Source organism: Gorilla gorilla, chromosome 11 (assembly GCF_029281585.2).
Source record: "Gorilla gorilla gorilla isolate KB3781 chromosome 11, NHGRI_mGorGor1-v2.1_pri, whole genome shotgun sequence".
NCBI classification, from domain to species: domain Eukaryota; kingdom Metazoa; phylum Chordata; class Mammalia; order Primates; family Hominidae; genus Gorilla; species Gorilla gorilla.
Window position 1 is genome coordinate 92,373,335 of NC_073235.2, and position 26,163 is coordinate 92,399,497.

The 26,163-nt window shown below is 37.7% G+C and overlaps 1 protein-coding gene and 1 pseudogene across 8 annotated transcripts in view; one reads left to right on the plus strand and one right to left on the minus strand.

Annotated features, from left to right (window-relative positions):
* The window catches only part of C11H2orf88 (chromosome 11 C2orf88 homolog), a 323,752-nt gene that overhangs the window by 48,321 nt on the left and 249,268 nt on the right, over nucleotides 1-26,163 (plus strand). The gene's annotated exons all lie outside the window — the stretch shown is intronic.
* Nucleotides 951-24,515, minus strand: LOC101134884 (RING finger protein 11-like; annotated as a pseudogene).

Sequence of the window (26,163 nt, forward strand, 5' to 3'; positions counted from 1 at the left end):
GAGGGAAGGAGGTCACAGGAAACAGAATAAATCAAAATTGTTACAGCTGAGTAACTATTTCTCATGAGGTCTCACCGTGGTGCCACCTTCATTTTTCATAAACATGGTGGCATAATTCAATCTCAATAAATCAGAATTCTTAATATTTAAAATTTACCTTGACTTTCAATTATCACCATATTAACAACCAAAATAATTAGATAAAACACACAGGAAAGTGTAATATTAAACCCCACTTTAATAGAGTTGGTTTATTGACACTTTTTTTTTTAATAGAAAAGGGATAGTGCATCTCAGTTTGCTTACAAGCTAGGAGATCACTTTGAATTCTGCATTTCCTGACTGCAAACAGAATATAGCACTTATAACAGATTATAAATAAACTGGTTTTCAAGCATAGAACTAGCCCAATGATAATAATACACTATTTAAAAGGACCTAAGGCAATGAATTCCATTTCTAATGGAAAAAAATAACTGTGCAAACAAGCTTTAAACTACTTTTTTTGTGTGTGCCAGTGTTATAAAATGCAGCTTTTAATAAAACCTTGACCCAAATGCCAGTAACATCAGAAAAGAATTTGGGGATGGGGAGGGGGAAGAGAAGAAAGTTATTTCATTTAGGAAAATAACTACTATCTTTTGCTTATCTTCAGTACATACAATTTAAACAAATACAGCTGCTGTAACACTTTACACAATTCCTATGTACTGGAGCAATAACAAGGTCTAAATACAGTTATATTTTTGAACATTGGGTCAAGGCCTTACATAAAAATACCATCCTACTTTTCTCTCTAAGTTTTGAAATATCATGTACTTTCCCCCAACATCTGCAGCCATCCAGGAATTTTTAGGAAACTTTTGTGCATGATCTTAATTCCTAATCCCTGGTTCTTTGGGCTCAGTGACAACAGATCAAAACCCCCCAACATGCTGGTTCACTTGAAGTCAGATGAGAGACCCTGGCTCAATAGTCTCCTAGGTTGAAAGCAGTGCTGCATCAACTGGCTCCATGGAGGAGGGGCACGTGAAGGATCTCATCTACCAGTCATAATACAGTCCAGGTGGTAGATGTACATGCATGGTAGAAATTGAATTGGGGCTGGGCGTGGTGGCTCACGCCAGTAATCCCAGCACTTTGGGAGGCCGAGATGGGCGAATCACGAGGTCAAGAAATCGAGACCATCCTGGCCAACATAGTGACACCCCGTCTCTACTAAAAATACAAAAATTAGCTGGCGTGGTGGCGCGCCCCTGTAGTCCCAGCTACTCCGGAGGCTGAGGCAGGAGAATCGCTTGAACCTGGGAGGCAGAGGTTGCAGTGAGCCAAGATCGCGCCACTGCACTCCAGCCTGGGTGACAAGAAGGAAACTCCCTCTCAAAAAAAAAAAAAAGAAATTGAATTGGGTCCCCATAAACAAAGTCCATCATACAGATCACACACTCCCAGATCTGTTTTGCTGATCCATCTCTTCCAGGGTCATAAACTCCTTTAGGCAGATGTTGTATAAGGCCTATTCTTTGAGCTATCCTAATTTGTTAGGATAGGTGTTTGCTAGGTGTTGGATGGTAGACTGGAACTGGAACCTGTTCCTGATATGGCAGCGGCTCCTGATACGGCTTAGTTCCCTCGCTAAAGCTAGCCCAGTCGGACTGAGACTCCTGAAGCAGGGAGATGTCATCCGAGGTAGGGGATTTGAGGCAGTTCCCCGTCTTCTGGGGCCGAGGGGTGGGTATGTGATCTGTGCACTGACAGTCTTCTCTATTTTCTACCTTGAAATTAATAAGTATGTGGGATACTTTGAGACTATGTAAATATATTGTCGCTCATACTTTCCTCCACTAGTTTTAGCATCTACTGATGATGATTCTTACTTGAAACAGTTATGGTGGTTTGTGAAATGGTGGTTTTTTTTCTTTTTAAATTTTATTTTGAATTAATTTACATTTACAAAAATTGTAAAAATAGTACACCCTTCACCCCAAATGTTAACATCTTACACAATCATAATATAATAATTGTACTGTGTATAGAAAACAGGAAATTAACATTGATGCAATATTGTTGTTATTATTATTATTTTGGAGACAGAGTCGCACTCTGTCACCCATGCTGGAGTGCAGTGGTGCGATCATAGCTCATATTAACTTCAAACTCCCAGGCTCAAACAGTCCTCCTGTGTCAGTCTCTCTAGTAGCTAGGACTACAGGTACACATCACCACACCTGGCTAATTAAAAATTTTTTTGTGTGTGGTGACAGGGTCTCGCTATGTTCCCCAGGCTGGTCTCGAACTCCTGTCCTCAAGTGATCCTCCTGCCTCAGCCTCCCTCCTCAAGCAAACTCTCGTCCTCAAGTGATCCTCCTGCCTCAGCCCCAAATGTGCACAATCGTGGTTCACTGCAGCCTTGACTTTTTGGGCTCAGGTGATCCTCCCACCTCAGCCTCCCAAGTAGCTGAAACTATAGGCACACACCACCATGCTCAGCTAATTTTTTGTAATTTTTTGGGGAGAGATGGGGTTTCACCATGTTGTCTAGGCTGGTCTCGAACTCATGAGCTCAAGTGATCTACCCACCTTGTCCTCTTAAAATGCTGGGATTTACAGGCATGAGCCCCAGCCTGATACATTATTATTAACTGATTTACAGACCTTATTTAAATTTTGCCAATTTCCCAACTAATGTCCTTCAAAGCAAAAGAAAAAAGTTCTAAATTTTGCCAAACACCTCACTGTTCTTACTTTGGTCCAGAATCCCTCATGTGTTTAGTCGTCATGTCTTTCTTATGTGATTAGCAGAGATTAACAGATGATCATCTTCATCCATGTGACCAACAAGACCAAAAAGGGATAATTCCTCAGTCTTTCTTTTTATGACAAATGGTCGTTAAAAAGTGAGGTCAGGAGTTTGAGACCAGCCTGGCCAACATAGTGAAATCCCGTCTCCACTAAAAATACAAAAATTAGCTGGATGCGGTGGCACGCACCTGTTGTCCCAGCTACTCGGGAGGCTGAGGCAGGATAATTGCTTCAACCTGGGAGGTGGAGGTTGCAGTGAGCCGAGATCGCACCATTGCACTCCAGCCTGGGCGACAGAGCGAGACTCCAACTCAAAAAAAAAAAAAAAGTCATTCTATTCATGATAAATGCTGATTCTCCCCCTACCGCCACACACGCACACCACTTCTAATATATATACCACATTTATTAGTTGGAATTCTATTTTTGGGAAGAATTATCCCTTCTCCTTTATTTACTACTATTGGTAGGAACTCATGCACCTTTAGTCCCAGCCACTCAGGAGGATGAGGCAGAAGGATTGCTTGAACCTGGGGATGTCGAGGCTGCAGTGAGTCAGGATAGTGCCACTATACTCCAGCCTGTGCAACAGAGTGATACCCTCTCTTTCAAAAAAAAAAAAAAAAGAATCCATTACTATCATTAGTTATTTTGATGCTACATTATCCTAGATTTGACCAGTGAGAGCCTTTCAAGCAGGTTTTTATCGACTGAATATGTCTCCTGGTAAAAATGGGATTGTTTTACATTATTGGTAACATTTAATTAAAAGCCACATGGAATATGGCTTTCTCTATCAACTGAGTATCTTAAAGATACTTAAAATACTTGTATCATTGTTAGGGTCCGAAAAAGCAAAGATTACTGATCATATATTGCCGGTAGCTCATATCTAGATTATCCTATGTCTCTTGCCCATCACTGAGAACATTATGTCATCACCAGCATCACTTTATTAATGTTTAATTTGGGCAGATATTCAGTATCTTCAGTTTTCAGATTTGAGAAAAAGCTTATATAATCAGCATTTAGTTATTAATATTTTCTTGCTTGTTAAGTGCCTTTACTAATGCCAGTGCTTGTGAAACTAGATTAACACTATATTTGGGTTGAAACTGATAGTTTACTCATGTAACAGAAGTATCTCTCATAAAGACTTCTACTCCTTTTGGGAGGGAGATGTGAGAGTGGGGGCAGAAACAGTGTCTTAGAAAATCAAAACTGTGTACCTAGTGTCTAGCATTATGTTTGTCACACTTAATACTCAGTAAATATTTGTTGAATAAATGAATAATACCCAAGGAAGGGCCCACCTTCCCATTTCTTTTATTTTCAATTCTTTTAGATGATTTTTAAACAGTCATTTTTCATATGGGCCATTTTTGTTTGTCACATTTTACTGCCTAAATATCTAAAGTTATCAAAGCCTTTCCAAATTGTCTTCTGTGGAAAAATATGTGGGTTGAAATTTTCAAAAAGGGGTAGAGATTTCATCTACAAAAATTAAATTGCTTTCTTTTTTGGACTTAGCTCACAGAGCCTTTAATATGTTAACTACATACCATGAATCTCTTAGAGATGGGAGAATACCCAACATTTTTGAAATTTATTAATGATAAAAACCTATTTTTGTCAGTTTCTAAGAGACTATAGGAAATGCTTATCTGATTTTTTAAAAACTTGCTTAACTCTCTTTAGGCTTATTTCTTTGTTAATATTTGATATTATTTTGTCACTTTTGGACTACTCGATATGCCCCCAAATGAATTTTCTTTCTCACTAACCTGGACAGCCTTTTCTCAGCTAAATATGGCATGTCCTAAGAAGTCCATTGATTGCCCAAAAAGCTGAGCCCATGGATTAGAAATAGCCTTAAGAAGATTACTCATCTAAACATTTGCCACACATTTATCAGAGAAATTTAATGCAATTTTTCTAAGTCATCTAAATTCTTTGTAAGCCATTCTATACACCTTGGTAGGAGATGTTTCATATTTGTAGAAATTTCAAATATTCAAAGAATGTTGAGTCAGTCTCTCAATTGGCAAAATTATACAGAGTAAGAAAAATGTCCATAGAAATAGAACCAAGAGAAGTCTATATAAATAGTAGTGTGAAGAAGAGTGAATTCCTTTGTAGCTGTAACATCACATTTTTTGCATGTTGCACACATTGTTTAGCCATTTCTGAACACATTTCCATTTACGTCATTTGTAAAAACTGCCTAGCCTCATATTCTGGAAAACTGACAAAGTTTGTAATGAACAGATGCAGATTCCATAATTGTAATTGGCCTTTATTCTAAACTAATTTTTGTTTCATGCATTGTTAATGATTTCTATTTTTCTCCATTTTTACCTTAAAATTGGAAAGAGTATATTTTAGAGGGAAATATTTTTTGTTGACTTTTAAAAATCAAGACTTACTACATTATGACCTGTAGGTTCTCCAATTACCTATATTTAAATCTAGAATTTTAAGGGTGCCTTTTTAATATTTCCTGTTAATACTTAATTTTACATAATCTTTTAAATTTTTCTTTTATAATTCCCAGATAAACACATCAGTTTTAAATGAAACCCCTTTTTAATTTTTTTCTATAATTAATACTATCTTGTTTTTAAATAATATATAGATCATTTAGAATATAAAAGATTATAAAGAATTTATTTTATCTATTTTATGTTTTTACAATTCAAGTCTTTCTTAAAGTGAATAATAAATATTAGTAGAGCCTCAAACAGAAACAAAAAGATATATTCTCATACTGTTTTATTATTGTATGATTTTCTAACAATGCCATTTAAAAGACTGACTTTCCAAAGCAGGACTAATTCAGGTGAATCTCTGATTGCCTTAAAGGGACTATATGATCTGGCTGCAAGCATAATGCATGTAGCGTTTTTAAATAAGATGAGATAAACCTGAAAATTTCTGATCTTTGAACAGCTCCTATGACAGCTTCTGACTAGTGCCAAATTTTGTCATATGAATGGGGAACATGATATTTATTAATGAAGGAATGGGTTTTTAAAATAATTTTTTTTAGTGTTTATACATCCTTTTTATTAAAGTATGAAATACAGAGCAAGTGTTTTGGCATATTGTTGCTTGTTATAAGGAAGATTTAATAGCTTGTTTTGGACTATTAATATGAAGAGAAGTCATTTGGAGTTCAGATATATATTTAGAACTAGCATGTGTGCAAAAAGATACAAAGTGAATCAAGAAATTCTGGAAAAGATAGTTTGAAGAAAAGAAGTTGCTATTTTCAAGCTAACATTGGTAAAGTAAATATCGAAAAGATAATTAAATATTTTCTTTATTTTGAATATTTTATTAAGGATCCCAAATAGAAACTTAGAATTGACAGAATTAAATCAGTGAAAGTATGAAACTCTTTTTCTAAAATAATAGGTACATAAATATAATTTTCAAATGGAGTCTAGGAAACCCAAAATGCTTACTGCAGTTAGGTATAGGAGATGATTACAAACTGAACAGCTGTCTGAGTTTAGTAACACAAAGCTATTTGTTACTGCTTGTAGCAAATTTAGTTATGTTATATAAATTAGTTTTCTCTGATTTTGAAAATGTCTTTATCATGATTTTTGCATGAAGAGAAAATCTTCACATTTCACATACTTTTTCAGCAAATATTAATAGGAATTCAATGACTTGTTCTTTAACTTTTAATTTGTTGATCAAAAGATGTGTATAATATTAAAAAATACATGCCAAGTAGGTTTGCTGCATGAATTTTATAGCATATAATAAATGAAAACCCTGGTGACCTTTTGGCCTTGTTGGTCACATGCATGAAGATGATTATCTGTTAATCTCTGCTAATCACTAGTACATCCTTTTACAGAAGACAGAACAGTTTTTGGTTGTGTTTCATTTGCTCTTTTGAAAAGTGCTTTAACAAGAAACTTTAGGAAATCATTTAATATTGTAAGATTAAAAAATAATGGATATTTTCTATCTAAAGATGGTAAATTTAAAATGAGAATTAGAATTCTATACAGGAGTAATATTGAAAAAAAATTCAACATGTATATGTCTCCATATTTTATTTGGGTATTTTTATGGGTTTGTTTTAGATGCCAGTAATAGTTTTTTGAATGTCATAGACTTGAATGACTCTGTTAGACTTGATACACACATACACACACACACACACACACACACACGGCTATCTCTCACACACTTTCACATATGCAGTGCATTATTGTTATAACTGTAAAATTTTAAAAACTGTCAGAGAAAAACAGTGCCTCTCATACTTTGATATATGTATGATTTACCTAGGACCTTGTTAAAATCTAGATTCTAAGTCAATAGTTCTAGGGTAGGTTTTGAGAGTCGAATTATAGCAAGTTCCCAAATCATGACTATTCCGCTACTCCAGGGTCAGAAAACTTTTTCTATTAAGGATAAGGTAGTAATATTTTAATATTTTAGGCTTTGCAGGACAAGAAGCAAAATTGAGGATATTCTGTAGGATATTTCCTCATTATAGGATAAAGAAACAAATGTCCACAAATTTTTTTATTGATGAAATTCAAGAAATAATTGAGAAATTTTTCATGGTATAGCTGTATACACTACTTAATAAAAAGGAATGATCTGATACACACAACAACAGAATGAATCTCAAAAACATTATGCTGGGTGAAAGAGACCTTACACAGAAACTACATACTATGTGATTCCATTTATATGAAGCTCTAGAAAATACAAACTGGGCCAGGCACAATGCCTAATGCCTGTAATCCCAGCACTTTGGGAGGCTGAGGAGGAAGAATCACTTGAGGCCCAGAGTTCAAGACCAGCCTGGGCAACGTAGCAAGACCCCTGTCCCTGTCAGTACACGGAAAATAAAAAAATGTATGTGGGCATAATGGTGCATGCCTGTAGTCCTGGGACGCTGAGGCAGGGGTATGGTGTGAGCCCAGGAGATTGAGGTTACAGTGAGCTATGATCATGCGACTGTACGCCAGCCTAAGTGGCAGAGCAAGACCCCCTGTCTCCTCAAAAGAAAAGGAAGAAAGGAAATACAAACTAAAAAACAATAACAGAAAGCTGATGATGGTTATATGGAGACAGGAGTGAAGGGATGGACTGACTACAAAGGAACCTGAAGGAACTGTTTGGATGATGGAAATGTTTTGTATGCTGGTTGTGGTAGTGGTTATGCAGGTGTATATGTCCTTCAAAACTTATTGAACTTGGGAAAGCCAGCTGACATGTTGTGAGGACACTCAAGCAGCCCTGTGGAGAGATTTTAGGTTCCAAAATGGTGTAGAAGCAAGTTGGCTTCACTCCCCTTCACAGAAAACCACAAACAAGAGAGCACCGAGATCATCACCAGCAATATCCCAGCACTCAAATATTAAGATAAAACAGTCTGTAGAATCACAGGGAAATCAAGAACAAAATCTTTGAGCAAAACTCTATAGGAAAAAAATCTAATAATCCAATTGAAAAATTGGCAGAAGATTTGAATAGAATCTGAAAAGAAGACATACAAATGGCAAACTGATATATGAAAAGGTGCTCAACATCCTTGACCATCAGAGAAATGCAAATCAAAACAACGAGATATCATCTCACACCAGTTAAAATGGCTTATATACAAAAGGTGGGCAATAACAAATGCTGGCAAGGATATGAAGAAAAGGGAACCCTCATACACTGTTGATGGGAATGTAAATTAATATAACCACTGTGGAAAGCAGTTTGGAGTTTCCTCAAAAAGCTAAAAATAAAGCTACCATATGACGCAGCAATTCCACTGCTCTCTGTATACCCAAAAGAAAGGAAATTGGCATACTGAAGAGATACCTGCATTCCCATGTTTGTTGCAGCTCTGTTCATAGTAGCCAAGATTTAGAAGGAACCTAAGTGTTTATCAACAGATAAATAGATAAAGAAAATGTGGTACTTAGGCCAGGTGCAGTGGCTCACGCCTATAATCCCAGGACTTTGGGAGGCTGAGGCGTGTGGATTGCCTGAGCTAAGGAGTTCGAGACCAGCCTGGGCAACATGGTGAACCCCGTCTCTACTAAAGTACAAAAAAATTAGCTGGACATGGCAGCATGTGCCTATAATCCCAGCTACTTGGGAGGCTGAGGCAGGAGAATAACTTGAACCCAGGAAGTAGAGGTTGCTGTGAGCCGAGATCATGCCACTGCACTCCAGCCTGGGTGACAGAACGAGACTCCATCTCCAAAAAAAAAAAAAGAAAGAAAATGTGGTACTTATACTATGGTGTCCTATTCAGCCATGAAAAAGAATGAGATTCAGTCATTTTCAACAACATGGATGGAACTGGAGGTCATTATGGTAAGTGAAATAAGCCAGGCACAGAAAGACAAACATCGCATGTTCTCACTTACTTGTGGGATCTAAAAATCAAAACAAATTAAATCATGGAGATAAAGAGTAGAAGGATGGTTACCAGAGGCTAGGAAGGGTGGTGGGGATGGTTAATGGTTACAAAAAAATATTTAGAATGAATGAATAAGACCTAGTATTTGCTAGCAAAACGGTGACTATAGTCAATAATAATTTAATTGTACATTTAAAAATAACTAAAAGTATAATTGGACTGTTTATAACACAAAGGATAAATGCTTGGGGGAATGGATACCCCATCTTCCATGATGTAATTATTACACATTGCATGCCTGTATCAAAACATCTCGTGTACCCCATAAATACATACATCTACCCACAAAAATTAAAAATATTAAAAAATTTGAGTAGATAGTAATAGAATTGGACTTCCATATCTTCAGTGCCCTTCCCCACAATCGGTCCAGCACCAGGCATGTGGAACATTTCTCCTCCTAACTCATGGTTTCTACACTGGAAAAAGTGAGGTTGAGATGGATAACCATCTTCCCCACCGTCTTGGGTTCCTGACAGGAGACCTGTCCCTGCTTCAACCCACAGGAAGCATTGGGAGTGTGTGAAGGAAGAAATATTCCTGAGGACAGCCAGAGACAAAGCAGGGAGGTGGGACTATCATCCCCAGCCATGGAAACTCTGCTCTGTTACTCCACCAAAGGAGATGCCAAATCAATCAGAGTGGCCTTTCAGTGGCACCATGCTGTAGGAGGTTTGTTCCATCGTTCCCGTGGGCAAAAACCCCTAGCCAGACTTTCTACACGTTACTGGAATATCTCCTGCGGGACCTTCCCAATTTGGGATGGGCAACACTCTGATTGTTTACTAGAAATGAGGCAAATCTGTGCTTAAGGTACCATTTAGTGCCAAAAAAGAGTCTACAACGTAGCAGGGGAAAAAAAAAGTAAATTACAAAGAATCTCTAAGTAAAGGTATCTAATAAAAACCAAAACAAGCCAGACAGAGAACACTGGTGTAAATAACCAAGCCTTCCATCCAAAGACATAGACATACAGGAAGCAACAACAGAGAACCTCCTCTAATGGATAAGGCAAGGAACCAGTGACTGACTTTAACAAGATGGTGATGTGTGAACTCTATGACTAAACATTCAAAATACAGTTTTAAAAAAACTCAGTGATCTTCAAGATAATACAGAAAAGCAATTCAGAAACTTATGAGATAATTTAACAGAGAGACTGAAATAATTTTTAAAAATCAAATATTGGAACTGAGAAATATATTAGTTGAACTGCAAAATTCACTAGGAACTCTTAAGAGTAGACTGGATCACACAGAGGAAAGGATCAGCAAGCTGTAAACAGGCTATTTGAAAATACACAGTCAGTCAGGCATGGTGGCTCACACCTGTGGTCCCAGCACTTTGGGAGGCCGAGGCAGGTAGATCAGGCTGGTCAGGAGTTCGAGACCAGCCTGACCAACAAGGCGAAACCCCATCTCTACTAAAAATACAAAAATTGGCCAGGTGCGGTGGCTCACGCCTGTAATCCCAGCACTTTGGGAGGCTGAGGTGGGTGGATCACAAGGTCAGGAGATCAAGACCATCTTGGCTAACACAGTGAAACCCCGTCTCCACTAAAAATACAAAAATTTAGCCTAGTGTGGTGGTGGGCCCCTGTAGTTCCAGCTACTTGGGAGGCTGAGGCAGGAGAATGGCATGAACCCAGGAGGCAGAGTTTGCAGTGAGCCGAGATTGTGCCACTGCACTCTGGCTTGGGCGACAGAGCAAGACTTCATCTCAAAAAAAAATTAGCCAGGTGTGGTGGCAGCTGCCTGTAGTCCCAGCTACTTGGGAGGCTGAGACAGGAGAATGGTGTGAACTTAGGAGGCGGAGCTTGCAGTGAGCTGAGATTGCGCCATTGCACTCCAGCCTGGGCAACAGGGGGGAAAAAAAAGAAAATACACAGTCAAAGGAGAAAAAAGAACAAAGGAACAAAGGAACAAAGATTGCCTACAAGATATAGAAAATTACTTCAAAGACCAGGTTTAAGAATTACTGGTGTTTAAGAGGAAGCTGAGCAAGAGCAAGGGGTAGAAAGCTTTCAAAAAAAACATTCACAGGAAATTTTCCAAAACTTGAGGAGATAAATATTCAGGTATTGAAAGGCCAGAGGGCTGGGCACAGTGGCTCATGCCTGTAATCCTAGTACTTTGGGAGGCTGAGATGAAACCCCACCTACACTAAAAATACAAAAAATTAGCCAGATGTGGTGGCGGACACCTATAGTCCCAGATACTTGGGAGGCTGAGGCAGGAGAATGGCATGAACCTGGGAGGCGGAGCTTGCAATGAGCCGAGATCTCGCCACTGCACTCCAACCTGGGCGACAGAGCAAGACTCCGTCTCAAAAAAAAAATTATTGAAAGGCCAGAGAATACCAAATTTGTTCCAAATCAGACACCCGTGGATATAATAAACCCTCAAAGGTCAAGGATAAATGGAGGATCTTAAAAATAGCAAGAGAAAAGAAGAATATAACACATAAAGGAGGTTTAATTCATTGGGCAATAGACTTCTCAATAGAAATCAGGCCAGGAGGAAGTGTAGTGACATTTTCTAACTGCCATCCAATAATACTGTACCCAGCAAAGTTTTCCTCCAACTATAAAGGAGAGATAAAGCCTTTCCCAGACAAATAAAAGCTGAGTAAATTCACCACCATCAGACTTATTTTACAAGAAATGCTAACTTCAATCTTAAAAAAACCAAGCTAACATGTGAAAAGAAAACATTGAAAAGTATAAAATCCACTGGTAAAATTAAATACACAGACAAACTTAGGATGTAATTGTGGTGTGATATCCACTCATAACTCCAGTATGAAGGCCAAAAGACAAGTGTCTGGAAAACAATAATAGCTATAGCAACCTGTTAAGAGATAAGCAGTATAAAAATATGTAAATTGAGACAACATAAAGTCAAAATGTGGGAGGGTGGCGAGAATTTAAACGTAAAGTTTTTGTTTTGTTTTTAATCTTTGTTTTCACACTTTTCTTTGAGATCCAAAGTAAATATAAAATAAAATAACTTTGAGATCCAAAGTAAATATAAAATAAAATAGCTTGTCATATCTATAAGATGTTTTTTGTGAGCCTCACATAACCACAATGCAAAAACCTGTAATAGATTCACTAAAAATAAAAAGCAATGAATTAAACATACTAACAGAAAGAAAAATCACTTAACCACAGAGGAAGACAGGAAGAAAAGAAGAGAGGAGTTACAAATCAATGAGAAAATCAACAACAAATTGGCAATAGTAAGTCCTTATCAATAATAGCACTGAATATAAATGGACTCAATTTGCCAATTAAAAGTCATAGAGTGTCTAAATGGATAAAGAAACAACTTTGGGAGGCCGAGGCGGGCGGATCACGAGGTCAGGAGATCGAGACCAAGGTGAAACCCTGTCTCTACTAAAAATACAAAAAGTTAGCCGGGCGTAGTGGCGGGCGCCTGTAGTCCCAGCTACTCGGGAGGCTGAGGCAGGAGAATGGCGTGAACCCAGGAGGCGGAGCTTGCAGTGAGCCGAGATCGCACCACTGCAGTCCAGCCTGGGTGACAGAGCGAGACTCCGTCTCAAAAAAAAAAAAAAAAAGAAACAAGATGCAACTATATGCTGCCTATAAGAAACCCAGCTCACCTATAAAGATGTACATAGACTGAAAGTGAAGGGATGGAAAAAAAGTATTCCATGAAACTGGAAACCAAAAAAGAGCAGGGGGACCTAAATTTAGATAAAATAGACTACAAATCAAAGACTGTCAAAAGAGACAGAGAGGGTCACTATAAAATGACAAAGGGATCTGATATAGTTTTGACTCTGCCCAAATCTCATGTTGAATTATAATCCCCCATGCTGGCGGGGAGGCCTAGTGGAAGGGTTTGGATCATGGGTGCAGATCCCTCATGGCTTGGTACTGTTTTCATGCTAGTGAGTTCTTATGAGATCAGGGCATTTAGAAGTGTGTGGCACCTTCCCACTCAACTCTGTTTCTTGCTCCTGTTTCATTACGTGATATGCCTGCTCTCCCTTTGCCTTCTGCCATGATGGTAAGCTTCCCGAGGCTCCCCTAGAAGCCAAGCAGATGCTAGCATTGTGCTTCCTGTAAAGCCTGAAGAACCATCAGCCAATTAAATCTCTTTTCTCTATAAATTACCCAGTCTCAGCTATTTCTTTATAGCAGAACAGCCTAACACAGAAAATTGGTACCAGAAGTGGGGCTTTACTATAAAGATACCTCAAAATGTGGAAACAACTTCAGAACTAGGTAACAGGTAGAGGTTGGAAGAGTTTGGAGGGCTCAGAAGAAGACAGGAAGATGAGGGAAAGTTTGGAACTTCTTAGACACTGATTAAATTGTTGTCACCAAAATTCTGAAAGTGATATGGACAATGAAGTCCAGGCTGCTAAGATCTCAGATGCAAATGAGGAACTTATTGGGAACTAAAGCAAAGTCATATGTGTTATGCCTTAGCAAAGAGCTTGACTGCATTCTGTTCATGCCGTAGGAATCTGTGGAAGTTTGAACTTCATAGTGATGATTTAGGGTATCTGGGAGAAGAAATTTCTAAGCAGCAAAGGGTTCAAGATGTGGTCTTACTGCTTCTAACAGCCTATGCTCAGATGTAGGAGCAAAGGAATGACTGAAAGTTGGAACTTATATTTAAAAGGGAAGCTGAGCATAAAAGTTTGAAAAATTTGCATGCTGGCCCTGTGGCAGAGAAAGAAAAAGCTTTTTCAGGAGAGGAATTCAAGCAGGCTGTGGAGCAACCACTTGCCAGTTATTCACACAGCTAAAAGAGAGCCAAGTGCTAATATCAAAGACAATGAAGAAAAGGCCTCAAAGACATTTCAGAGACCTTCACAGCAGCCCCTCCCATCACAGGCCCAGAGGCCTAGGAGGAAAGAATGGTTTTGTGGGCCAGGACCAGGGCTCTGCTGCTCTGCACAGCCTCAGGACAGTGCTCTCTGCATCCCAGCTACTCTGGCTTCAGCTTTGGTTCAAAGGGCCCCTGGTACAGCTCAGGGTGCTGCTTCAGAGTATGCAAGCCATAACCCTTGGCAGATTCCACATGTTGTTAAGCTTGTAGGCACATAGAGTGCAAGAGTGAATGAGGCTTGGCAACTTCTGCCTAGATTTTAGAGGCTGTATGAGAAACCCTGGGTGTCCTGGCAGAAGCCTGCTTCAGGGGCAGAGCCCTCATAGAGAACCTCTACTACAGCAGTGCCAAGGGGAAATGTGGGGTTGGAGACCCCACACAGAGTCCCCAATGGGACACTGCCCAGTGGTGCTGTGAGAAGGAGGCCACTGTCCTCCAGACCCCAGAATGGTAAATCCACCAGCAGCTTGCACCCTGAACCTGGAAAAGCTGCAGGCACTCAACACCAGCCCTTGAAAACAGCCATGGGGGCTGAACCCTGCAAAGCCACAGAGGTGGAGCTCCCAAAGCCTTCGGAGCCCACCCCTTGCACCAGTTTGCCTTGGATGTGGGATATGGAGTCACTGGAGATTATTTTGGAGCTTTAAGATTTAATGACTGCCCTGCTGCGTTATGAACTTGCGTGGAGCCTGTAGCTCCTTTCTTTTGGCTGATTTCTCCCTTTTAGAATGGGAATGTTTACTCAGTGCTTATACCTCCCATTGTATCTTGAAAGTAACTAACTTGTTTTTAATTCACAGGCTAATAGGTAGATGGGATTTGCCTTGTCTCAGAAGAGACTTTGGACTTTTGCATTAATGCTGGAATGAATTAAGACTTTAGGGGACTGTTGGGAATGCATACAAGGCGGGCTGGTATTTTGCAGTGTGAGAGGGACATAAGATTTGGGAGAGGCCGGGTCAGAGTGATATAGTTTTGATATTTTCCGTGCCCAGATCTCATGTTGAATTGTAATCCCCAATGCTGGAGCGGGGGCCTGGTGGTAGGTGTTTGGCTCATAGGGATGGATCTCTGAAGGCCCAGTGCTGTCTTTGTGATAGTGAGCTCTCATGAGATCTAGTCATTTAAAAGTGTTCCTGCTCCTACTCTCTCTCTTGCTTCTGCTTCACCATGTGATGTACCTGTTCCCGTTTGCCTTCCACTATGTTTGTAAGCTTCTTGAGGCCTCCCTAGAAGCTGAACAGATGTCAACACTATGCTTCCTATAAAGCCTACAGAGCTATGAGCCAATTAAACCTCTTTTCTTTGTAAATTATCCCACCTCGGGTATTTCTTTATAGCAGTGCAAGAACAGCCTAATACAAGATCAATTTAGCAAGAGGATATAATAATATATATGCACCCAACACCAGAGTTCCCAGGTATATAAAGGAAACATTAATAGATCTAAAGAGAAAGGTATATTGCAATACAACAATAATAGGGGACTTTAACACCCCACTATCATTAACGAACAGATCATCCAGATAGAAAATTAACAAACATCAAAGTTAAACTACACACTAGACCAAATTGGCTTAACTGACCTTTACAGGACATTTCACCCAAATGCTGCAGAATGCTCATTGTTTTCATCAACACATGGAAAATTCTCCAGAATGGACCATATCTTAGGGTATAAAACAATCTCAACAAATTCAAAAATATTGAAATCATATCAAGTATCTTTTCTGACCACCATGGAATAAAACTAGAAATCAGTAAAAAGATGAATGTTAGAAAGTATGAAAACACATGGAAATTAAACAATATGCTCCTAAATGACCAAATGGTCAATGAAGAAATTAAGGAAATTAAAAAATTTCTTGAAATAAATGAAAATGGAAACATAACATACCAAAATCTATGGGATACAGCAAAAGTAGTACTAAGAGGGAAGTTTATAACAATAAGATCCTATATCAAAAATGTAGAAAGACTTCAAATCAACAAAGCAACAATGCACCTCATGGAACTAGAAAAGCAAGAACAAACTAAACTCAGAACTAGTAGAAAGAAAGAAATAATAGAGATCAGAGCAGAAATAAATGTAACTGAGACCAAAACAAAACAAAACAGTTCAGAAGCAGCCTTATGGAGAGGTCTATGTGGCTAGAAACTAAAGGTCAATAGCCAGCAGAGAATTGGTGCCTTCTGCCAAGAGCCAGGTGAGTGAGCCATCTTAGATGCAAACCCCACTGCCTCATTCAAGCCTTCAGATGACTTTAGACCCTGGCTGACAGCTTAATTACAACTTCATAAGAAACTTGAAGCCAGAGTCACCCAACTAAGTCATTCCTGAATTCCTATTCACAAAAACTGATTATAAAGCCAAAGACTAAAAAACTCTTCAAACTATTTGCTTTAAATGGATGTACTTTAGTTTCTTGTTTTAAAATTATACCTCAATAGAATGAATTTTTAAAAAGCTTGATTGAGACCATGAGTGAAGAAAATATGTGAAATTACATTGTAAATTATAGATTGGCATTCAAATATGTTATTATTATTGTTTTAAGTACTTCCGGGGTCCTTTATGTTATGTTATAGTTATGGCAACTAATAATCTGCACCTCTTTCATTAGGAGACTATTTATTCTGAAGTTATACCTACCTGGCCAGTGTACATTTAAGTTAATATTAAGTAGTCATTGCTCTACATATATGTCTGGACTAATTTCTCCAATAGAAGAGTGGGGACTTCTGAACTGTTTGCTTGAGAACTCAGGGTTTAAACATACTATAGTTGCTACTTGACACTTTCAAAAATGGAGATAAATGAAGAAAGTATGGTGGTATAATGTAACAAGTTTTGGACTTTATATCAAGGAAGCTAGGGTTCAGTCTCCACTCCAGCACGAATTCACAAAACAATCATGGAGAAATTACTCAAACTTCCCAGGATACTTTATAAATTTCTTCCTTTATAAAAGTGAAGTTATTAGACTAGGTGGTCTTAACTTCAGAATCCTTGATTCTATGAATTAGAACCCTAAAGGATTAGGGGATTATAATATATAGCGTAAAATAGTATAAATACAGTGTTAAAAGATACTTTTGTTTCTGATCTTATATGAATCTATCTCTTAGGTACTATGAAACTTCAAAGATAGAAGTTTAAAGCTGGGAGCAGGCTCATGCCTATAATCCCAATGGCTTGGGTGGCTGAGGTGGGAGGATTACTTGAGGCCAGAAGTTCAATATGAGCCTAAGCAACATAGGCCCTGCCTCTAGAAATTTTTTTCTTAAAGTTTAGTGCTTTCCTATGACCCTAGTTTTAAAAACAAGTATATTTAAGAGTTTAACGACCTGAAAGTAGCATTGGAACATTGTAGTACCAAAAAAAAAAGGAAAAATAGTATGATTTTTAGACACTTGAACTTCCTGTTTCTCCTTTTAGCCATTAAAACATTTTTAGTTCCCAAATTCTGAAATTATCTGAAGTTATCTCTTAGATTACTAGATTTTTAGTCATAGTAAATAGGTACATGTGTCATAGGAATATATTTCTTTCTTAAATCTTCAAATAAAGATTTTAAAACAAATGTTTTTATACTTTTTCAAATGCTTTTATTCTTTGGTTTTGCATTTCATACCAGAAAGCTAGCTTTCCCTGATATATAATTACATAAGGGTAGTAATCAGTGATCAGTACACATAAAAATTATTTTAAAATTTAGCTCATTATTTTCAAATTGTGCTTTCCTACACTGACATTAGCCTATGCTTAGTGCAGCTTTGGGATCATTTAGACCTAGATTCAAATCTCAGCTTTGTCACTTATTGGCCATATATAAGTTGTTCAAACTTTCTAAGCCTCAGTTTCATTTCTTTCTTTTTTCAAAATGGAGTGAAAATATCTGTCTTATGAAATTGTTGATTAAGGATTAAGTGAGCAAACACAAAAGTGCCTAGCACTGATAAATTTTTCTTTTATTCCTAAAAGTTAGCAAATTTAACAGTGCACTATTAGACCCAACAATTGGGTTTTCGTTTTAGCGCATATGAAGAACTAGTAACAGAAAAAAGATCAGTTTGCTCTCTTAATTTCCATCCTATTCCATTTGCACATAAAAGAATGGAAATAACCCACCCATTTCTTTGGCTTGATATATGGCTATTTTATATTTTTTCACATCGTTGGCACTGAATAGTTTTCATACATGGATTATTAGGTAGTCAAATCATTTTTATAAGTATACAATTTTAAACTATTTTACTAGTGCTTAAATTATTTCCATTTATTCTAGCACTAGTAACTAAATTTATAAAATATGTAATGAAAAGGCAATAATGATACTTTGTCATCAGAAAGATGCAGGTTTGAATCCCAATACTGGATGTGATCTTGGGCTAGCTGCATAATCTCTAAGCTTAAATTTCCTCGGCAATTAAATGATGATAATAATTATTTAGCATGGTACATGGAACATAAACACTCAAAAAAAGTTGTATATCATCATCATTATTAAGTGATAATAATATATTTAACCCTATATGGATTATATATGGATTAACCTTATATGGGTTAAATCTATAACCCATATAGATTACTCTTGGTGATTTCTAATTCTAACCACTCTAGCTGACTTTTAGTGATTTCTGATTCTAACCAGAGTTTTCAAATCTATGTGAAGAATAAACCTATTATTCAAAAGCACATACTTTGTTGATGGCAGACCCATAATATTATCTTTATATTACATGGAAATTTGAAGCAATAGGTTTATGTTACTAAGATTCTTGACAAACAGCTTTACCAAATTCATCATCAGTGTTGGGCTTTGCCAGTCTAACTTAGTGGAAAATATGAATCATGAAATATTTAACGTATAATAAGTACATTTGTTTACCTCCTGTGAGACTTATCACAGCGGTAAGTACATTGTAGGCAGTGTACTAATTACTTTATTAATGTTGACTTAATTTCTATATGTTGGGAGAATTAAAAATGTATAGCATTCTTCATGTACTAGCAAATGGTATTCTGAAAGTTAATAAGAAAGAAATTAATTCATTTTAACTTCTTAGAGGGTCAAAAAAATTAATTCACAAATATTAAAAATCATTTTTACCAAGTCTTGTTACAGATTCTGAAAATGAGATTCAGATGAGAAGAATAATTTTCTTTGTCTCTGTTTAGCTTAGAGGACATATGCCTGTTTTTTTTTTTTTGCATTTAATTTTTACACTTAGATTTTTTAAAAATAGTTTTTTCCTTAGGCTACAGTAACATGTACCTCCCTGAAAAACTTCAGGCAATATAGAGAACAAAATAAAAATTACCCATAGTTTTGCTCCCCTGCATTACCCACTGTGAACATTTCAGTCTGTCTCTTCTAGGCTCTATTTTTTAACAATGTATGTACATCCACCCCCATAAACATGGTAGGACCATGTCTGTCTATGTTACTACATTAAACTTATAGCGCCACTTTATCAATTGCCTTATGACTTTTTCTATTTGGGTCTTAATTTTTTAGCTTATTTTTAAGTGTTCTTTTATGTCAGACATACATAACATGTCAACATATATATAGCTTATACATAACAAAGTCCTGCGACACTTATTTGTGGTACTTTTTTCCTGTCATACAAATTTTCAATTTTTATTTAGTAAAATCATTTTTTTTCTTATTTATATGTTTTGGTATTCAGCTTAGAAAGACCTTTCACCTCAAGATTATGTAGGTATTTAAACTTTTTTTTTGAGTTCTTTTGTGATTTTTGTTTTGTTTTTCTAGTTCTTATGTGGTTTTATTTTACATTTAACTCTTAATCCTTTGCTAAATGCTTAAAGTACTTTGAAGGCCTAATCTAGGAAGTAGGAAAATACAGTTGTCCCTCAGTATTCACAATGAGGATTGGTTCCAGGGCATCCCCCACCTCCCAGCAGACAGCAAAATCTTTGCATACTCAAGTCCCACAATCCTGTGAAAACCAAGTATACAAAAAGCCGGCCCTCAGTATCTGCGGGTTTCACATCAGACAAATACCTCATTTTCCATCTGCCTTTGGTTGCAGATGCAGAACCCGTAGATGTGGAGTGCTGACTGTTTTTATTGAGAAAAAAAGCCGGGCGTGATGGCTCACACCTGTAATCCCAGCACTTTGGGAGGCCAAGGCGAGTGGATCACGAGGTCTGGAGTTCAAAACTAGCCTGACCAAGATGGTGAAACCTCATCTCTATTAGCCAGGCACAGTGGCAGGCACCTGTAATCCAAGCTACTCAGGAGGCTGAGGTTACAGTGAGCTGGGATCAGGCTACTGCACTCCAGCCTGGGTGACAGAGTCTCTGTCTCAAAAAAAGAAAAAAAAAAAGGAAAAAAGAAATCCACATATAAGTGGATCTACACAGTTCAAATCTGTGTTATTCAAGGGTCAATTATGTATGTGTAGGTAAACCCAATAGTTGTTACCTACTTTTTTTTTTTTTTTTTTAGAGATGAGTCTCACTCTCACCAGGCTGGAGTGCAGTGGCACAATCTCGGCTCACTGCAACCTCCGCCTCCCGGGTTCAAGTGATTCTCCTGCCTCAGCCTCACGAGTAGCTGGGACTACAGGTGCGTGCCACCATGCCCAACTAATTTTTGTACTTTTAGTAGAGACGGGGTTTCACCATGTTGTCCAGGATGGTGTCAATCTCCTGACCTCGTGATCTACCTGCCTCGACCTCCCAAAGTGCTGGGATTACAGACGTGATCCACCACGCCTGGCCTGTTACCTACTTTTAAGTGTCCTGAAATGTAACTCTTCCAAGGTTTGAAAGTCTAAAGTTACAGAATCAATCATGTTATCTTAGTTTTTTGGTTTTGGGTTTTGTTTTTTTTTTTTTTTGAGATGAAGTCTCGCTCTTGTCCCCAGGCTGGAGTGCAATGGCAAGATCTCAGCTCACTGCAACTTCCATCTCCCAGATTCAAGTGATTCTCCTGCCTCAGCATCCCAAGTAGCTGGGATTACAGGTGCCTGCCATGATGCCCGGCTAATTTTTGTATTTTTAGTAGTGACGGGGTTTCACCATGTTGGCCAGGCTGGTCTCGAATTCCTAACCTCAGGTGATCCACCTGCCTCAGCCTCCCAAAGTGCTGGGATTACAGGCATGAGCCATGGCGCCCAGCCTTTTTTGTTTTTTTTTGTTTTTTTTTTTTAAGGTTAGGTAATGAACCTTAGGTGCAGTAGTGAACATGGGAGCGAGAGAAGAATAAGGAGTTCAATCTGTTAACTGATTGTGAAGAGTCAATTAGGATAAGTCTCTACCTTCAGACCAGACTTATCTTAGTCTTTAGTGTCACCTTTGCTGAAAGTAAGAGAGGGGCTAATGGTAGAAAGCCTTCAGGGTCTGAAAAAGATTAAGGAAGACCACCAAAGAGCAACAATTTACATCTTAATTATTACTTTTAAAAACTAGCCTTTGTTTATATTTTCTAAAGTCATCACACTACATAAACAAATATTCAAAGACATGTAGATATGAGAGATAAGTATATTGCATATGTATATAAATACATAGAGTTCTCCTCTATTTTACATTACTTTTCTTCCCACTAATGACTTAAGTTCCCCCAAAGACTTTACATCTTGTCCTGCCATTGAGAAAAGGGTATCTGATCCTTGCTATCTCTGGTTGAGATGTCTTATCTCACCTGATTTCCGGGCATGAGCCTCCACTGTCTATATTATCTACTATAAAAATATTTATGGCCAATGCAACTCTTGGTCTATTCTCTATTCATAGTCCAAGTCTGTCATTTATTAGCTGTGGGAAAGTCACTTACTCTCTCTGTGTGTCCGTTTCCTCATCTTTAAAATAGTAGGCAATAATAGTACCTATCTTATGGGGTTGTAAGGATGAAATGAGTTAACCCATGGAAATCACTTAAACAGCACTTAGCACATAATAAATGTTTACTTTATTATCATTATAGTCATCATCACCATCATTATCTTATCAATAGCAGGTTATAATGATTGAGAGCTCAACTGTTTCCTCCTGTTAATTAGGTCCCTTCTTGGTTTAGGGCTGCCCACTTACCAACCTTTGCCATTTGGCTCTCTATCCCTGTTATTAGAATAAATCCCTGGCTAGTGTACTGACTTAATTTTCAACTTTCTTTCATGCCTGGAGGGTTGGGGTGGGGGGAGTAGCAGAATATGGGGAATTTTTCTGGATCGTTTCTGCACTTTCCTGGAGATAAGGGAAGTTTTGGGGTTGGGTCTGGAGGTATTACCTCAGACCTCTTCCACCATTCTGTTGTGACAATCAAATCAGACTTCCTAGTACTGGTATTAGGTTTTTTCCCTCTATTTCAATAGAAGAAACCTTAGTTTAGTTCTCTGAATCCTCCTTTTTTTTTTTTTTTTTTTTTTTTTTTTGAGACATCTTGCATCTTGCATCTTCCCCAGGCTGGAGTGCAATGATGCGATCTTGGCTCACTGCAACCTCCACTTCCCGGGTTCAAGCAATTCTCCTGCCTCAGCCTCCCAAGTAGCTGGGATTACAGGCATGTGCCAGCGCACCCAGCTAATTTTTGTATTTTTAGTAGAGACGGGGTTTCACCATGTTGGCCAGGGCTGGTCTCGAACTCCTGACATCAAGTAATCCGCCCACCTTGGCCTTCCAAAGTGCTGGGATTATAGATGTAAGCCACCGCGCCCAGCTGAATCTTCCTCTTCAGTATCTTTGTGGCACTGTTTTCTTCCCTTTCATCAGTTGGTAAATGCTTTAAGTACTTTGAAAGCCAAATCTAAAGCTTTCAAATAAGGAAGTAGAGGTATGGGTCAACACAATAGCCGTTACCTATTTTCATTGTCCCAAAAATATTTCTTCACTCTTCCAATACCTAAAAGTCTAAAGTTAGAGAATCATTTAGCTCATCTTCATTTTAGAATAGCATTTGCTGAAGGCAAGTATAGGAGATCAGAATGTGCCACCCCAAAATATGTCACTCTGGCATAAGAATTATTTTGAGCTGAAGGCACTCGAGAAATAGCAAATGCAGGAAGAACTCTGTGACCTCTCAACTCTTCTTATCTAAAAGCAGGTTATAAAATTTCCCATGAGAAAAGTGTTCTTCCTGAACCAGGAATAGAAGAACATTCTTAACACTGGAGACTGGGAGTTACTGCCAAAAGAGAACTACACAAACAAACTACACGAACTGAAAACAATCCTTATCTTCCACTGGTTTCCCCCATATATTTCCTGGTCACTGCTTCACAATGTACTGCCCCTAGCCTAATACCCTTTGTCTTATATCCTCACAATTTATCATTCTTTGTTTTAAAAGGTATACACACTTTCGAACCTAACTGCTTTTTCAGACATTCATTTTCCTTATGAGGGCTCCCATGCATGTAAAAATATTAAATAAAACTTGTATGCTTTTTCCCTGTTACTCTATCTTATGTTAGTTTAATTCTCAGGCCCAGCCACAGAACCTAAGAGGGTAGAAGAAAGTTTTTCCTCCCCTATACAAGAAAGGGGCTTATTTCTTCTCCTGCCTTAAGCTGGTCAATGGTACTTCACACAGCTTGAGCTTCCAGTCTTCCAAACCAGACCTTTTTGGAACTGAAACAAAATCATATCATTTTTTTTTCTCCTTGAATGAGTACCTAGATCTTAGAAATAGAAGTCATATTATGAAGATCTTATTTTGGAATTCTAAGCAAGAATTTAGCTTTTTTATTTTACGTTTTATCTGTTCTCCCATATGAGAGCAATATTTATAAATTAGGAGAAAGGTAAAAGAAAGTTAACAATGGGGAGTAAAAAGATCAACTTTTCAATATCTAAAAATATTCTGTTACAGTTGCTTTTATGATCATTTTGAAACAGGATACTTCTACTGCACTTGTGGTGTGTAACTGTAGGAGAATTACATGTCACGTATCCTTTTAAGAACTTCTACTTATTTTTTGATCACATCTTCGATAACTTTGAATGTATAGTCTGAGGGTGTTTCCTTTTTATTTTGGCTATTTAATGAATTGGTTCTTATATAACTATAATGATCATGAATCTTCTTTGTAAATAAGTTACTTTTAGTTACACTCGTTTAGGACTTGAAGATTGCAGACTGTAGTGATGGAAAGGGGGAAGTGAGAACTAGAGTTAAACAAAACAGAACAAGATTATGGTAATATCAACAGAAAAATAGGAGGTCAGGTGGCTTTTGTTATCTATGCCAGTTGTAGAGATTGTGTCTTTTCTTGCTGGTTTAGTAATTTTGGTGCCTATTGTTAAATGTGATAACATCCCTGGCCAGATATTTTGTTCAGGGCCCACTTACAAGTCTGCAGTAGGGAAAGTGGGGACAGGCTGCATCTAAAAGGGTTTTACTCAAGGCCTTGTCCATCGAGTTCACTAATATAATCCGAATATGTAGTAGAGTGGTTGGCATATAGGTGCTCAAATAATGATAATAATAAGATTAATAATAAAATCAGCTGACAGTTATATGATTCTTAGTACATATTGAGCACTGTTATAAGACTTTTAGATATAGGCCGGGCATGGTGGCTCACACCTGTAATCCCAGCACTTTGGGAGGCCAAGACGGGCAGATCACCTAGGTCAGGAGTTTGAGACCAGCCTGGCCAACATGGTGAAACCCTGTCTCTGCTGAAAATACAAAATTAGCCAGGCATGGTGGTGCATGCCTGTAATCCCAGCTACTCAGGAGGCTGAGGCAGGAGAATCTCTTGAACCTTGGAGGCAGAAGTTGCAGTGAGCCCAGATTGCACCATTGCACTCCAGCCTGGGTGACAAGAGTGAAACTCCATCTCAAACAAAAAAAAAAAAAAAACAAAGACTTTTAGATATATTGATTCATTCATTTCTCCCAACAATCTATGAGGTGATATTGTTAGTACAGTATCAATATCACCTCATTTTTACAGATGAGGAAATTGATGCATGTAAGTTAAGTGATTTTCTCAAGTTCTAATGGCTAACAGCTGGTAGAACCAAGATACAAATTTAAGCTGTCTGGCATTGGAGTCCACCTCTTAACCACTAAGCTGCATCTTTTGTTTGTTTATTGTTTATGATATTGATTGAATGAACGAATGAAGCCTGCAGGGTATTGCCAACATGAAAACATTGTCAGAGAGAAAAGAAGTCAAGCTGATAGTTGAAAGAGATGAGGATGTATGTTGAGCCAGACAGGTCAAGTGAAGATGTAGTAGTAAAATAAACATCAAGGTTGGGGAATCCCTGTCAGTGGGAAGGCAAGAGAAAGAGAAAGAGAAGGAAAGAGATACAATCCAGATCAGGTATTTCTCAAAGAAACATTCCGCAAGTCTTTTTTCTTACCCTGTTGGTATAAACAAGTGGCACACCTACTTTATCAAATTATAAGAAAACAGCTATTTTCTCATAAGAAAATTGTTTAATGCATCCACATCCTTACACAATAGATTCTAAATGGCATTATGATAAATTTGCATATGTACACACACTGGTTACTTAAATTTATGGTAACTATATTTTGCAAATGAAAAGATCAGAACATATGATAAGATCAGAACATGTGATATGACCAAACTTTTCTTCTGGTTTGGTGACATGTTTATATAAGAAGTCTTACAAATACATACACATTAATATGCCTAGTGTTCCATTAATGGAACGCTAAGCATGTGGGAGTCATTTATATCCTACTGCTCAAGGTCACCACCAAGGTCTGACTGTAAAAATTCAAAAAATTGCAACCTCAGGCATAAATGGGTTAAATCACATTATGTTTGAATGTTATATATATTTAAAACCATGTTACAACTAACACATTTTTGCATCATTTTTATCATGTGACTAATTTTTTCCCAACATTTGTTGGCATATGTCAGAGTAATTTATTTGGAACACTGCAGTTTTATTGACCATCAATGACTTTTCTGATATTCATTTATCAGCAAAAATGATCTCTGCATCCTTGCTCAGAATTAGACCAGGCAGTTGTACATTTTTGCATATTACTGATGTTTAAATTACCACAATATTTA